Source organism: Globicephala melas, chromosome 16 (genome assembly GCF_963455315.2).
Source record: "Globicephala melas chromosome 16, mGloMel1.2, whole genome shotgun sequence".
In the NCBI taxonomy this organism is placed as follows: Eukaryota; Metazoa; Chordata; class Mammalia; order Artiodactyla; family Delphinidae; genus Globicephala; species Globicephala melas.
The window spans coordinates 39193617-39206011 of NC_083329.1; the positions used below are offsets into that span (position 1 = coordinate 39193617).

At 38.2% G+C, this 12395-nt stretch overlaps 1 protein-coding gene across 2 annotated transcripts in view; it reads left to right on the plus strand.

Moving 5' to 3' along the window:
• The window catches only part of PRKG1 (protein kinase cGMP-dependent 1), a 1181528-nt gene that overhangs the window by 447078 nt on the left and 722055 nt on the right, over positions 1 to 12395 (plus strand). The window lies entirely within an intron of this gene.

Here is a 12395-nt window from a genome sequence, read left to right on the forward strand (position 1 = left end):
TCTACCCCATAAATAGATATAATACATAAGGCTTGAACTTTTGTCTAACGAAGTTATAACTCAGTCCATAGCTCCATTTCTCTTCTGGCACATAACCACAAAACTTAAGATTATAGCTGGCTCCTTGTGAATTTGGATAGGTAATCATTGTTCAGCTCAGGATCTAATGTCTTTGAGGGTATCACATATTTATCCTGGGCACAGAGAGGGACTAGAAAATGTTTCTTGCCTATGGAAAGCATGGGATCTTTCAACAAGTTGACATTTACGTTTTCCCTTCCAGTAGAAGTAGAGATTTTTGTTCTGTGGTCTGTGCCTCGGACTGTATCTCACTACAAGTATGGATTATCTCTGGGGGGTTTCATCTGTCCCTGCTTTTAATTCGTTTTGATACTGTTATGGTAACCCACATAAAAGAGAGAGTATTACTTTCTTCCGAAATTCAACCAAGTTCATTCTTAGGACTGTTGACTGCATTTTCTACCTATAGAGCTGGAAAAGCTGATCCTTATTCATTTATCAAATAGATTTATTGAGTGCCAGCTTGTAATACTTTTTCATAGCAAGTGAACAACAACAAAAACAACTCAGATCTGTCTCTATGCCATTATCTTCTTCGTGTATTAAAAACATATATCTCTGGCTGATATATACCAAAGACTTTGTTTTTGGAAAATAGAAATCCTTATTAGTGGATTTTAAACTACCTTCTCTAATGTAAATAGCAATAATACATTGATTTTTATTTGGGAAAATATTTCCCAAGACTTGTTTAAGCTTTCCACTAATCAAAAGCCTGCTTGTTGTAGCAACTAAATTTCAGTTCCGGTCAAACTTGCATACTGCCCAAGAAGGGGTTAAATAGCCCTATGCCTTTAGTGTTTTCTCATTTCTACAGGGTGGTATTAGCACAGGAAAAGTCTTCTGATTTTTGCTGTGCTTTGTAATGAATAAAATATGTGGGACATGTGAAGAACTTATGTAAGCTCTTTGTCTTGGTCTCACTGAAAAGCTTTAATTTTATTCTTACTTTATAATCTTGGAGATGTCAACAGGCCCCATGCCATCTTTCATGACTTTATACTTTCCCAATAGAGACCATGGACTTCAAAGCTTGTTAGGCGAGCATTAAAAATAAAGGCCCAGGGCTAGTGAACTTTAACATTATTTTTCCCTGTGAAGTTGCAGTGATATACAAGGCAGAGTGTTTTCTTAGTGTTCAAGCATAATTTAAAATCATACTGTGCCAAAAGTCTTCTATATTATATTTGTATTCTGAGTCCTAATAGGTTAGGTACCAGAGTTTTCTTATAATATTATTTGGGTATATTCTTATATCCCAATGTTTATGTAAAAACTGTCTATTGGCCAGTAGTACAGCATCAGTTAACAAACTATTTCAGAATCTTCACAACATAAAACACAACAACTTTTCCTTTGGATCTGTTGGTAATCATTACCCTGTCTTGAGGCAGAGTGCAAATTCCTTTTATTTACTTCTCTGGGGTATGGGTGTGTGGGAGAGAGTTTATAAAAGGAAAGGAAACTAGTTGCTCAAATGAAAACTCCTTGTCTGTTCTTCATGTGAGTCAATGGATGAACTAAAATCTAGGAAAACTGAAATATGGGCACTAATATCATTTAGGGGTACTTGAATTCAGAACATAAATTATTTAGGACATTCGTAGATAGGGACAAATTATTCATGGACAGTGCTAAGTCATTAGGAATAATAATTTTTGTGTGAATTAGTTTCTTTAAGAGGATTTCTTAAGGAGCTTTATAGCAATGGTTCAAGGACGGGGTTGCTGATCAGGGTGTGTGTAGAGCCTGCACTCCTTTAATCTGGTCTCAGGTAATCTCTAGATGAGCTTCTCTGGTTCCTTGAATCTGCCTCAGGTGGTCTTCTCTGGAATGAAGAATGTAACTCCATTTGTTGGGGGGTTTAGTTCTGTAAAGAGCTCAGAGATATTGTTACGTGTATCGCTTGAGGTGGAACCAGGACCTGCCCCAAGGCTGCACTGTTGTTTCTTGGCTGCTCTTCCCTTGTCTCTGCATCCACTTCTTTCCCTTATTAGCAACTGTTTGAATCTCCCTTTTGGACTCAGGGAAGGTTATGGAGGCTGGAGTCTGTTCCCTACAAACAAGGAATGGGGGACATGGAAAGGCTTCCATGCCCAGGAGCCCCACAGGGTCCTGCTCAGTTTCAATAGTACTGTAGTATTTACTATTAAAAAATATCGGCATCTAAGTGGACCCATGCATTTCAAACCCGAGTTGCTCAAGGGTCAACTGTACGTTTTTTTCTCCTTCTGGACTACATAGGCAATATAATTTAAATGAAATCTTCAAGCTTTCCCACAAGTGTGATCACAGCAGCGGGTCGTTTTCACTAACATTCCCATGTATTCACTCATGAGAATTTACTAATCTCCTCCTATTTACAACCAGACACTGCAGGATTACATGATTGGCCCTTCAGTTAGTTTAGTGTATACTAACATGCGTAGAAAGCTTCATCACACACCAAACTCTTTCACATAGGTTTCATGTACTAATCCTGTGAAGCAGGTAGCTATTATTCCCATCGCACTGATGGAGAAACTGAGTGCCTAAATGTCTGACATTTCAAGAGCAGTGAAACCAGAATATTAGCTTAGAACTTCTGATTTCAAAACTCTTCCTTCTTCTGCCTCATAAGAGCCATTACAAAGGTGTTAAGCGAACTTGGATAAAGAAGACGTAATCTCTGATTGAAGCAATAACATCTTGTTCACAGTGGATTCTTTTCTAACCTTTCTAGTCTTAGGTGAAATTGGATTAAGCACCCATTTGACATCCTGTGAAAAGACTGGTGTCCTCCCCTAAAATATCTGCCAATTCCCGAGTCCTTAGTTTTTTATAATTACGTAATTTACATAGTTACTCGAGGATTTCCTGCTTTCCAACTTCGCATTATCGCTCATTCTTCATTTCCTTGCCTCTCTGTTTATTGATGTATCCAAGCAATAGATCTTTCCTCAAGCTTTTATCTTCCTCCAAGCCCTTCACACAGGAAATTCGTGTGAAGCAGATTAATTTGGAGAGAAATGTAGGACATGAATTCTGGCAACAACTAACTGAATATTGTACATTAGAGATCCCTCCTACTAAAAGTCTTCTAGCCTCCTCAACATGAGGCTTTCCAGCAGGACCATTTCGCTGAAATCTCCAGCTTGTTGCTCGTCTTTTTCTTTTCCTCGCCCCTGCTCATTTATCACTCTCCTCCTTCCCACTCCTAAATGTTATGAACCAAGACCTTGGACCCTGCCTCTCCCTCCTTAAAACTGCCTATCAAAGTATTTTTTCTTTTAAAAAGAAAAAAGAATTTCCTCAAGAACTATTTTTAACCTATATTTTTTTTGTCTGGCCACATGCATTACCTAATTATCAAAACCTATTAAATAAGATCTGTAGTGAGATAATGGAAGAATAGAGAGTTAAATAACTTATCCAAGGTCTCCAAGCCAATCAGTGGTAGAGCCAGGACCTGATATTCTCAAGTATGCCTGGAAAAAGGCTGTCATTCTAGCATCAGTAGGATATTCTTATAAGTTTTGCTTCAGAAATTTTTCATAATCACTTCTATTTCAGGTGGCACCTGCTGGGGAAAATTATTCAGTAAAGTAGCTTTGTGTCTTTATTCTAATTCTATCCTAATCTAGTGGCAACATGGATTACTTAAATATTGCAACCTAGTATTAGCCTATTTTTAGCTTGCAATTTACATCTAGTAGAGTTTTTTTTAAGTGGAAGTCAAAATTGTCCCTTTAAATGTAGAGTGTTTTGTATACACATGGACATAGCTGACTCCAGGGCTTCCGACTTTGGCACTACTTACATTTGGGGCTGAATAATGCTTGGTTGTGTGGGCTGCCTTGTGCATTGTAGGATGTTTAGCAGTGTTCCTCTACCCTCTAGATGCCAGCAGAACCTCCCTAGTTTCAAAACCTCCCTAGAACCAAAATTGTCTCCAGACATTGCCAAATATCCCCTGGAATTAAAACTGCCCCCAGTTGAGAACCATCATGTTATATCAAAAACTCTCCCAAGGGACTTCCATGGTGGCACAGTGGTTAAGAATCCGCCTGCCAAAAAAAAAAAAAAAAAAGAATCCGCCTGCCAATGCAGGGGACACAGGTTCGAGCCCTGGTCTGGGAAGATCCCACATGCCGTGGAGCAGCTAAGCCCGTGCGCCACAACTACTGAGCCTGTGCTCTAGAGCCCACGAGCCACAACTACTGAGCCCACGTGCCACAACTACTGAAGCCTGCGCACCTAGAGCCCATGCTCTGCAACAAGAGAAGCCACCGCAATGAGAAGCACAGGCACCACAACGAAGAGTAGCCCCCACTTACCGCAACTAGAGAAAGCCTGCAAGCAGCAAAGACCCAACGCAGCCATAAAATAATGAATGAATGAATGAATTTATTTATTTAAAAAAACCTCCCAAACTTAATATTAAAACATAACAGAGACAAAAATCGTATGATGAGTGCCTACAAGTCTGACAGTGATAATAGTACTTGGCATTTGCCTGTCTCTAAGTAACTACAGACATGGCCATTCATTGTTTAGGCTAATTGAGGTGCTCATGTATCACAGAAATAATAGAGCAAAAATGCATTATACTAAAATTAAGCTTAATAAACTTGAGACAAATTATCTGTTCAACTCTGATTATTCAGGGAATGATCGTTTCCTATGTGTGAATATCTCTTCTCTGGCCTGTCTTTACCTTTCTTCATCACTAGAAATTGAAATTAGTCCACAGATATTTATTTAGTGCCTCTTGAATACTTTAAAGTGCTAGAGGGCTTCCCTGGTGGCGCAGTGGTTGAGAGTCCACCTGCCAATGCAGGGGACGCGGGTTTGTGCCCCGGTCCGGGAAGATCCCACATGCTGCGGAGCAGCTGGGCCCATGAGCCATGGCCGCTGAGCCTGCGCGTCCGGAACCTGTGCTCTGCAACGGGAGAGGCCACAACAGTGAGAGGCCCGCGTACTGCAAAAAATAAATAAATAAATAAAAATAAATAAAGAATTTCAAAACGTAATGTGTAGAAAGATTATAGAATCATGATATTTGTGAAATTCTTCCAGAGTCCTGTTCATGTCAGGTCAATGGTTGAGCCATCTGCAATAGGTTTAGTAAATTCTTACTCCTTAAGTATCCTCAAGGACAGAAGTGCTGTAATGTAAGTTGCTCCTTCCAGACTTTCACTCTGATGGTTCAGATGATTTTCTGTATCCAAATTGCTTACATTTCAGTCTGTTTCCTCATGTAGGTTTCCTTTGTGGATATGTATGCCCTAAGACCTCAGAGTTAGAAACCAAAACAAAAAGTGAAGTTCAAGTATATTGATGTGCATGTTAACCTACCTCTCTTTCTCTTTATTTTTTTTCATAAGTGAGATTTTTTCTAGATGCCTCATTTATGTTTTTGATTTTATTTCATATTCAATATGTATTATAATCTATTGTAATTTAGTACAAAGAAATATTGTATCAAGTATATTTATAGCAGTCATGACCAGAAGGGAAATCAGATGTGCCTAATTGAAGAAGAAACAAAGTTCTTCACTCATGTGGCTTGAACCTCAACTAGCCTCTTATACCTCAGATTCTGTTTCATTCCATTTGGATGACTAGTACTTTTGTGCTTCTAGTAAGAATTATTGCTGTGATAATATCAAAGAAGTGACTTCTCTGAATGGAAAGCTTGGTCCCATCTAAAGTATTATAAGGACCTGATGGTTAAAGAAACTATGAAAGCACAAATACTTTAGGGACTCTCTCTCCCTCTCTCTCTCTCTCTCTCCCTCTCTCTCTCTCTCTCTCTCTCTCTCTCTCTCTCTCTCTCTCCCCCCTCTCTCCCCCTCTCTCCCCCCTCCCTCTCCCCCTCTCTCTCTCTCCCCCCTCCCTCTCTCTCTCTCCCCCTCCCTCTCTCTCTCTCCCCCCTCCCTCTGTCTCTCTCTCCCCCCTCCCTCTGTCTCTCTCTCCCCCCCTCCTCTCTCTCCTCTCTCTCCTCTCTCTCCTCTCTCTCCTCTCTCTCCTCTCTCTCCTCTCTCTCCTCTCTGTCTCTCTCTCTCTCCTCTCTGTCTCTATCTCTCTCCTCTTATCGCTAATCTGTAATGAGAAACTGGTAAACCAAAAAAAAATAAAAACAAAAAACACTAAAGCAAAGTTAGGAAGAAAACACGTAATACTAAATACTAAAACAGGGCAATTTTTCACAGGCATTTATTCAATGGCCAAAAAATGATTTTTCAATCAAAATTAACACCTCATTTAAGGAGCAGGAGTTTAGATCCAGAGAGACCATATCCTTTTGGACTTGAAATCAAACTTAAATAGAGAACTGATAAGGTGCTGACACACTGCCCTTCTTTAATTCAAGAACAAACTTTCATCTCATAGTGAGACAGTCTTTTTCCTTATACTGGCTTAAAGAAGACATATATAAATGACGGACAAGAAGTATTCTTAAGGAACACTATCTAAGAATATAGTGTGTGTCCCTGGCAATGAGATGGCTTTTCCCTTTAGTTAGCCCATAGTAGCCTTATTTCTACTTTCTTCCCGGATGACAGTAACCCTCATCTAAAATGACCCTACAAGGCAAGTTCAGTACAATAGTATTGTTAATCCATTGAGAAAGCAGAGAGTAAATCCTAAAATTTCTCATCACATGGAAAAAGAAAAATTTTGTGTTTATATGAAATGATGGATGTTAACTAAATTTATTGTAGTAGTCATTTCACAATATATGTAAGTCGTTATTATGCTATAGACCTTAAACCTACATGCGGTATTCTATGTCAATTATATCTAAATAAAACTAAAAAGGAAAAAAACAAGATATATAAGAAACCTCATCTCCTAGAGAAAATGTATATATGCTGGTCACAGCACAGCTCAACCACCACAATGTTGATTGTTCCTATTGAATCTAGGAGCTACAGAAACCCTCATGAGAGAATACATAATGTAAAAGCTGTGGTCTCAAACCTACAAAATCATGAATGTATTAGAGAATGAAAGAGATGGAAGGTCTTGTCTAGATCGGACCTTTGATAAAACAACTGTCTCCCTTTAAAGACCAATCAAGTTGTCTTGAATGTTCCAACCAGGATTGTTGGAACTAAGCACAGAGTGTTCATAATTAGGTTATTGCCAACCATTCTGTCTCAGCTTGCCAGTAGTAAATCTCTAAACTGATTTGCCTTATCATGAAAGTCCTATTGTACAAAACCACTGGTTAGTGAAAAACCCATGAAGATAAACAAAGCCAGGAGATTCTGGGTCTCCTTGTAAATTCAATGTCTTCTTTTATTTATAGGACCTACTGATTCTTATAAAAGATAGATAAAAGTATAGATGCTTTATTATGGATCTCTTAACACTTAGCATTTCCCAAAAGTGGTACATAAATAGGGATACCAAAGAGCAAGAGGTAGGTTGATTATTGCTCAAAGTGGCAAAATTTAGTACTTACGGGCTTCCCTGGTGGCGCAGTGATTGAGAGTCCGCCTGCCAATGCAGGGGACACGGGTTCGTGCCCTGGTCCGGGAAGATCCCACATGCTGTGGAGCGGCTGGGCCCGTGAGCCATGGCCGCTGAGCCTGCGCATCCAGAGCCTGTGCTCCGCAACGGGAGAGGCCACAACAGTGAGAAGCCCACATACCGCAAAGAAGAAAAAAAAAAAAAAATTTAGTACTTATGACTCAGCCCATTGCAGATCATAAATGGGCATGTGGTACCAGAAGTAGAATAAGAAATACTGTCAAGTTACTGTGATAAAGCTTTCAGTTATTCATGCTAATGGCAGGAGTGATAAAAAGAGCCAAATGAAACTATAAATAACCCTTACATTTTATCTTAGCCAGCATTCCAACATCTCTCGCACAAATAACTTTAGCAGTTTAGCAAAGTTCAAACAAAAATGATTTGAATATTTCTTTCCTTTCCTGGTAGAGATAGGGGATAGTAAAAATAACACCAGTATAGTATCACATTTAAAAAAAATCAAAACTGAATAAAAAGTAGAAGACATAAATTAACCACATTTTGGATTATTATGAGTTCCTCAAGTAACAGTTCTAATAGCCTCTCATCGCTGTTGAGTTTAGCCAGTGAAAATCATGGAAGAAGTCTAGAACTCTACTAGGATGTTTGAAAATGTCCTTCTGCTATTCTTTAAAACAAAAGTATTTGATTTGCAATCTAACATATTTGAAAATCAAACTAAATTGAAATATTAAAACAATCATGAATAAATGCTAATGATTCTCTTCTGTTGTTTAAAGAAATAGAAATTAATCAAATCTGACCTGAGGGGCTTCCCTGGTGGCGCAGTGGTTGAGAGTCCGCCTGCAGATGCAGGGTACACGGGTTCGTGCCCTGGTCCGGGAAGATCCCACATGCTGCGGAGCGGCTGGGCCCGTGAGCTATGGCCGCTGAGCTTGCGCGTCCGGAGCCTGTGCTCCACAACGGGAGAGGCCACAACAGTGAAAGGCCTGCGTACCGCCAAAAAAAAAAAAAAAAAAAAAATTCTGACCTGAGGTAAATTCATCAAAATATATTCCTAAAGTTAACAGCAAATTATAATTATATAAAAACCTCCAAGCTGGCCTATTTCTACAGTGCTGTAAGCCTCTGCACAAGTGTGCTATATATTCGGCCTACTTGACTTTTTCCCTATTTGTTTCCCCACATCCCTCCCCTCGCAACCAAAATTACCACACGTAGGCCTACCTACTTTCCATGCACATGGAGTCCATTTAAAACAAATCCTGTTTTTAGACACTGTGTGATAAAGGAGTTTATAAGGGGAGTGGCTTCAAGATGAATCTAATACTTTAAAGGAGGTTGATCAGGTGGGAATAAGGGCTGCTGGGTGTATGCAGTAAACTTTTGACTGTCTTGTTCTTAGTTTTCTTAAGTGAACCACTTAGTCCGTACTTGGAAATCCTTCGTAAATGTATAATCACTTCTAATTTTGCTTCAAGGCTGGTGTGTGGCGCGGTGAATGAGCTTAACCAAATTCACATTTCACATCAATAACTCATCTTATTGAGCTCTTGGAAATGACAGCACTTCTAAATGTCTCTCGAAAAACTCTCATTAATGCCTTCTGTGTACCTTTCTTTCTTTTTAGTGCCCAGTCACTCTTCCTCCCTAAATTACTCCCCATCCACACAACAGGTATAAGGAAGGATAAGTGATCAAATTATGACTCAGGGTAACAATTTACAAACACTTTGTTTCTGTTTAACGTTTAGATCTTTCTGTTTATTAAAAAAAAAAAAATACAGTGCTTTTTAGACCTTTCTCAACTATTATATGAGATCAGATCCCTTTCTTCCTTGGCTATTGTGAATATATTGAATCTGCAGTGTTTAACTTAATCTGGAAAAGATTTTTGACATCCAACTTTCTATTTTTGTTTCAGCAAGTATTTAAAAAAATTTTTTTTTGCTATTCTAATTAATATGGGATTCAACCTTCTGTTACCAACACTAATTATTCATATATATATAATCACTTATACCTATCTTTTCCAAAAAAGTGAATTAATCTTGAGAAAATTAAGAAAATATCAGATCAGGAAAATGAGCTGTAACCAGAAGTGAGTGAGTGTTTGCACAAACTCGAAACCCCGGAGTCCTATACAATTATGCTGTGAACCTTCTAGAAGTCATATGAGAATGGGAAACATGAACAGTTATAATATAAACTGTCCATAAGTTAAAACAGATCAGTGTTATATGAGCATGGTTTTTCAGAGAAGTAAGGGGCTCTAGGACCAAGTAGAGTGGTCACTGTGTGGAGGGACATTTACAGTTTCCCAGAGGGAGGAATATCTGGATTTTATAAATTAGTTCTGATGTGATGGGTCCACAGATGCCTTTTAAGAAACCACTGAGCTAAAACAAGACTCCCAATGTCTGGCCATTTTTTTTTTAGGTTGGTTAGTGGTTAAGAAGACCTAACTCTGAAACTGTCCAGCAGGATTCTTAGCAGTGGTCTAATTCCTGTGGATTCCTTTCCACTGAAGACTTTAAATCATGGGACCCAAAGAGACAGAGAAGCAGACTTGTACAAAATGAGCTGTGTATGAAAGTTCTTTAGGCATTATTCATTCTGCTCTTAGTTCTAGTAATATAGTTAAAGCTAGAGCTTTCAGTCAAAAAAATTTTATAATGTGTGAGAAAATTTTACTATGTTATACGTGGGAACCTCCACCATAAGACTATAGCTGTCGAAGCAATACTACAACAAATGTTGGCTGGACATGGCCAAGTAGGAAGGAGTACAAAAATACTGCATTCTGCCAGGTAGATCAGTGTGAATTCTTGAGATTCTTCTTTCTTCTTTGGGTGTGATATTGATTAAAACCCCAAAGTTCTCTCCTCAGCCCCCCATAGGGAGAAAATCTGAAACAAATCTTTTCTCCATTTAAAAAACAAAAATGAAAAAATATTATCCTACATGGACCTTGATTGGTTTCTGTAATAGATGATGGAATATTGTGCTTCAGTGTAATCTAATAAGCCCTACCTACATTTAAATTATAAGAAAGAAACATGATGCAAATAATACCAATAATAACAAGTAGTATTTACTGAGATTTGCTATATGCCAGCACTGTGCTAAGCATTGCATCTGCTTTATCTCATTTCATTTTATAAACTACCCAATAAGATAGGTACTTTGCTTTTATCATTTTATTAATGAAGAAACTGAGGCATAGAAAAATTAACATCTTGCCCAAGGACACAAGGCTAGTAAGGAACTGATAAGAGAACCAGAACTTAACTCCTGGTCTGACTTCAAATGATGTATAAATGTCTTAATTATGTTGTATTCTGAGCCTATCTTTCATTCTTGAGTGGCAGATGAAATTTCTAGAGGAATAGGCTTGCCATTGAGAGAAAGGGCTGGGTGGGGATGTCATGGGAGGAGCAACTGAAGCTTAAAAAAATATGAATTTCCTGGGTTGGTTTTGATGTACCTATCAAGAGAAAGTTTCCCTTCCTGAAGTCAAGAAGTAAGGCGTGAAAAAGCTAGACTTTTTAGTGGTCATACCCGCATAAAAGTATTTCCAAACTTTTAGGATTGTTGGATACATTCATTTCTAAATAGCTTCTTAACACACAGAGGAGGAACAGATACACAGTTCAAGAGTAGTGAGTAGATTTTGTCTGAAATTTTACCCTAATTACTGCGGCATTCTCTCTCCATTGATACCATTCAGATGAAATAGTTTTCAGGGTAGAACAGTGCCCTCTGAAGGATTCATCTTGCATCAGTGGTACATGAATTCAGCTTTTTAAGAAGTTTTTTAATATATAAGATTTTATCTCAATAGGTATTTGAACAACCCTATAATTTTATAAATATTATTGCTTAGGTAAAACTGGATTGATTTTTAAAAAGGTGGGAGTAAATGTAAAGCTAAAACTCCGAAAAGTTAAATATTACAGGAAGCACATAGCTAAAGTGATAATTATGGAGTCAGTGCATGAAGGCCTGACGTTTGGACAAACTTGGTAGCATTAGTTCCTTTCAATCACTAGCTACTGCCAAGCATTAGGCTTGGCAGTAGACCGTGGCTAAGTTACTTCTGTAGACCGTGGCTAAGTTACTGGGAGGAATAATAGAAGGGTAGGATTAAGTGTAGAATAGATTGTGTTGCCTTTTTATTTCTTCCCCCATTATGTTAGGTGATGGAATTTTTAGTGTACATAGCTATGACTTTTTTAAAAATGCATTTTTTTTCATTTCCTTCATGAATAGCATTTCCTTACTTTCAGGCAACAATGTATACCCAGTGCACGCTGTTTACTTAGCTTTTTCCTTCTTTAGCATTTCATTTTCCAAATCCTTTGTGGAACATCAACAGTCCCAGTGTCTCTTTCTTTTTCCTCAACGCTTATAGTTTGGTTTCCTTACAGTCCATGTTGCAGGGCTGGGAAGCAGATGAAACAGTCTTGCCCAAGTCAGATAAGATGTTTAAAAATAAAAGATCCCATGAGCCGCAATTAAATAATGCTCTAGGATCAAAGTAATTTCCCTTTGCATCATAGCTACCTTACTCAGATGAGAATTCCCGAGTATGAAGTGTGCTGTACAAAATGTACACACTCAATTTTTCTTTCAAATTCAAATGACTTTAAAATTGGAATTACCAGAGTTTTCTAATATTGCATTTGGAAAAATTTTCACATGCTGCCATTTTTATCTCTGTCTTTTTTTGGTGTTTTCTTTTAGTCTCATCTCTAATCTTATCAGTGATTAATTTAGGAAAGGATATGGATTTCTTACATACTTTATTGCATTTGTTGCACTGCATC